Source organism: Cricetulus griseus, chromosome 3, assembly GCF_003668045.3.
Source record: "Cricetulus griseus strain 17A/GY chromosome 3, alternate assembly CriGri-PICRH-1.0, whole genome shotgun sequence".
Classification (NCBI taxonomy): domain Eukaryota; kingdom Metazoa; phylum Chordata; class Mammalia; order Rodentia; family Cricetidae; genus Cricetulus; species Cricetulus griseus.
The window spans coordinates 116,417,307-116,422,209 of NC_048596.1; positions in this window are offsets into that span (position 1 = coordinate 116,417,307).

A 4,903-nucleotide genomic window follows, 5' to 3' on the forward strand; every position below is an offset into this window, starting at 1 on the left:
AGGGCTCCACCCTTATGACTTTATCACCTCCTAAGGCCCCATCTCATGATGTCACCTCAGAGGTTACAATGTCAACATATAAATCTGTAGGACACACAATTCACTGGTGTGGCATAAACAGATCACCTACATAGACCCCGTCTTTTGCAGGAAACCCTCTTTATACCACCTTCAATTTCTAGATTCTTTGCCATAACCCATATCCTTGATGGCAAGTTTTAGTTGTTTTGTTTTTGCACTGAGGTAAACATGAAAAGAAACCTTGACTTACTTGGTGGTAGGCTCTTATAGCAGTAAGCTTTCTGGATATGGTGAGAGAAGCGCTGAGATCAATTAGCAGTACCTGTCGTGGCTGTTGGAGGAACAGGCAGAGGTACCTGTGCCAACCTGGCTTAAAGATGTTCTCTGTTTTTCTTTTGGTTTTGTTGCTGTTATTTTGCTTCTGTTTGTTGTTGTTGTTTGTTTGGGTTTTTTTTTTTTTTTTTTTTTTTTTGAGATAGGAACTTGTGTAGCCCAGGCTGGCATTTAACTCTTTGTATACCTGAATTCATGGATATTCTTGAAATCCTGATCCTCCTGCTCCCCCCTCACAAATGCTGGTAATATAGACATGGGCCATCATAGTCAACCTAGAAGCTTTTGCCTAGAATGCAGTGAAACACGGACACTGGGTGCCAGAAACCACGACTCTCCTAAGCAATACATATGTGTGGCCCCATCCTCAAGAGACACCCAACTTCTGTGGATGTAGATGATGAGAATGGTAGGAGTTAAGAGATGACAAAAGTTGGGCTGGAGAGATGGCTCAGAGGTTAAGAGCACTGATTGTTCCTCCAGGGGTCCTGAGTTCAATTCCCAGCAACCATTTGATGTCTCACAACTAACATCTCTAAGATGTGGTGCCCTCTTCTGGCCTGTAGGGATACATGCAGACGGAACACTGTATACATAATAAATAAATCAGAGAGAGAGAGAGAGAGAGAGAGAGAGAGAGAGAGAGAGAGGACACAAAAGTCCAGTGCTCTGTGACAACAGAGCCCTGAATCCTGTGCCCAGGTTTAGATCAAATCAGCAGTGTTGTCTCCACAGGGGACTCTCAGAGAAGTTGTGATCCATTTCCACAAACATAAGTCCAGCACCATGCTAGGTACTTTGGGAGAAAAACAGAATACTGTGATGCCCATGTTCAAGAAGTTGCCATTTTCCCAGGAACATCACTGGCCATGTAGTGAGTAGGCAGCGAGTCCAGAACATCAGGACAAGGACAGTTAGACCCAACAGATAGTGAGGATGGGGTGGAGGTTTGACCTTCGAAGACAGCTGTGCATACAACTTCAGCAGTGTCCTGCTAATAGCTCAAGGGCAGTGGGAGGGGGGTTTAGGAGTTAAGGGCCCAGAGGACTGGGACTCAGGTCTGCTATGGGGTCTCCAGGGCAAGGAAGGTGCCCTTGGAACAAAAATCCATGGTGGAGACAGCAGGAGCCCACTCCTTGTGGTAGAGCCAATACCTGCCACACGGGGCTCCACATTCCCTGTGTTGCAGGCAAGTGCTGGAAGGAAGCTTGAGGTGGCAGGTAAGGGGTGAAGAAGCAGGCGCATAGAGGTCCTTGAAGCCAAAGCTACTGGGGAAGATGAGTATTGAGATAGGAGCCTGGGCAGGAGAGACAGGGGAGGGTGCACCAGAAGCAAAGGCAGGTATCCTAGTTTGCTTTTCCTGCTGTGATAAGACACTGGCCAAAACAAACTTGGGGAGGAAAAGGTTTAGGCAGGAGCTATAGCAAAGGCCATAGAGGAATCCCACTTGTTGGCTCGTTTATTTTGTGTTTTTATACAACCCAAGACCACCTGCCTAGGGATGGTGCTGCCCACAGTGGGCTTAGCCCTTCCATATCAATTAGCAATCAAGAAAATGCCTTTAAACATTCCCAACGACTAATCTAATGATGATAACTCCTCAGTTAAGGTTCTCTCTAATTTGTGTCAAGTCAACAAAGACCAATGAGTGCCAATGATCCTTGTCAACCTGACACATAAATACATCACTATTAAGCCATAACCTTTAAGTTTTTTGTTTCCAAAATCAAAATATAAACTAAGGCCCAACTTTTAAAAGTCCTACAGTCTTGCTGGGCAGAGGTGGCACACGCCTTTAATGCCTGCACTCAGGAGGCAGAGGCACTCGGATCTCTGTGAGTTCCAGGACAACCAGGACAGTTACACAGAGAAAACCTATCTCAAAAAAAACAAATAATAAATAAATAAATAAATAAATAATAAAAGTCCCACAGTCTTTACAAATTCCATCACTTAAAAGTTCATTATCTCGGGCTGGAGAGATGGCTCAAAGGTTAAGAGCACCAGTTGTTCCTCCAGAGGTCCTGAGTTCAATTCCCAGCAACCACATGGTGGCTCACAACCATCCGTAATGAGATCTGGTGCCCTCTTCGGGTGTGGAAATATACAAGGAAGCACAATAATGTTGTATACATAATAAATAAATAAATAAATAAATAAATAAATAAATAAATAAATAAAATCTTTAAAAAAATGTTCACTATCTCTTTAAAATACTCAAAGTCAGGGCTGGAGAGATGGCTCAGAGGTTGAAAGTATTTACTGCACATTCAGAGGACCCGGGTTCCTAGCATCCACAGCTGTCTCTAACTCCAGTTCCAGAGGATCCAACACCCCCTTCTGACCTCTGAGGGTACCAGACACAGTCATAGTACACATAAATACATGCACATAAACACTTGTACACATAAGATAAAAATAAGTTATTTAAAAATACCAAACATCAGAACCAGTAAAATGGCTCAGTGGGTAAAGAGCTTGGCATGTAAGTCTAATGATCTGGGTTCAATCCCTGAAAACAGACTGAACAAGGTTGTCTGTTGGCACACACACACACACACACACACACACACACACACACACACACACACACACGGTAATATTTATGTGCCCACAAACATACATCTTATACACATATACAACAAAAATAAATAAATTTAAATACTCAAAGTCCCTTAACTGTGGGCTCCTATAAAATCCAAACTAATTACACATTTTCTTATTCCAAAAGGGAAGAACCAGTGCACAATTATAATCAGATCAAAGTAAACCCAAAACCCAACAATATACAAAGCTCAATCTCTGACATTTGGGACTCACTCATGATCTTCTGCGCTCCAAAGGGCTTGGGCAGTCCCATTTCCCCAGCTCTGCCATTTCTAACATGCACAGCTAGACTCATAGGCACAGGCCAGCTCCACTCCACCACTGCTGCTGTCCTTGGTGGTCATCCCACAGTCCTGGCATCTCCCATATGCTGGGGTCTCCACTGCAACTGAGGCTGCACCTATACCAGTGTTCTCCCCTGGTCTCTTCAGGAACTCTGACTCTCACACATGGTGCTGTGCTTCAGTTTCTCTCCATGACCCCTCAGTCCTAGGGCTGCCACTGTAACGAGGCTGCACCTTCACCAATGGCCCCTCCTAGTTCCACTGGCTCCAAACCTCATGGACTTCTTGTTGCTCTCCATGACCCCTTCATGCCTTCAAAATCAGCATGGCTGGGTGTTGGTGACTCAGGCCTTTAATCCCAGCACTCAGGAGGCAAAGGCAGGTGGATCTCTGTGAGTTTGAGGCCAGCCTGGTCAACAGATCGAGCCCCAGGACAGCCTCCAAAACAATACAGAGAAACCCTGTCTCGAAAAACCACAAAACCAAAATCAGTATGATGTGTGAGACTTTTTCTCATTGCCATATTCTGCTGCCGGCTTGACGTACCACCTTGGCACTCCAATAGGCCACAGTTTCGGCATGCTGATCTTGAGGAAACACTTCCCAGAAGATTTTGCCTCAGTGATTCTGGCTTTATGTTAATCACAGCAGATTGGTCATGCCAGATCATCAGCATTGATTGTCCCAGTAAACTAAAAGTTTCACTTCCATGAACTTTTAATGCAAACTATCATACAAATGGCCTTGATAGTCTTTGAGGGACTCTGAAACTTCATAAGCCAGGTCTCCACCATCTGCATTTCTCTCAACACCATTGTTTTCCAAGTTCCCAGAGAGCAGCCCAATAAGTTCCAAGCACTCAACAGTTTTTCCAGCCTGAAGTTACACGGGCATGCACAATCCTCTCCAAAACCAACAAAACCCTACTCTCTGGTACCAATTTCTTCACTATCCTTTAGTTGCTGTGATAAAGCTGACCAAAACCAGCTTGAAAGGAAAGAGTTTATTTGGTTTACATATCTCAAGCACAGGCCATTACCTAGGGAAGCTGGAGGCAGGAGATGGAGCAGAGACCACAGAGGAACACCGCTTACTGGCTTGTTCTCTACATCTTCCTCAGATTACTTTCCTATACAATGCATGGCCCCCTGCCTGGGGGTGGAACCGCCCACAGTGGACTGGGCCCTCCCAACCAACAATCAAGAGAATGATCCACAGACTTGCCCACCAGCCAGTGGAGGTGAGTTCTCAGTTGAGGTTCCCTCTTCCCATGTGACTCTAGTTTGCATCAGCACAGGGATTTGGAGATATTTGGAAACAAATATCAAAACCTGACCTAATGGAGCTCAGGGCATGGCATGAGGAGAGAGGCAGGAAGTTCCTCAGACACTGGCTGGCTAGTGTATCACTGATTACAAAACTTTTTAATGCCCTGGGCTCAAAGCCTGTCTTTTCTTTTTCCTAGCTATGTTTAATTGGACAAGTTACTTAACCTCTCTGGGGCTCTGATCCTCACCTAGGGATAACAACCATGCCAACCTCACAGGATTGTTGGGAGGACTGAAAGAAAACCTACAAAGCACTGAGAATCATACCTGATCCCAGTTCTGTGCAAACATTTGCTGGTGTCACAATCAGGAAATAAAGCAATTCGACTC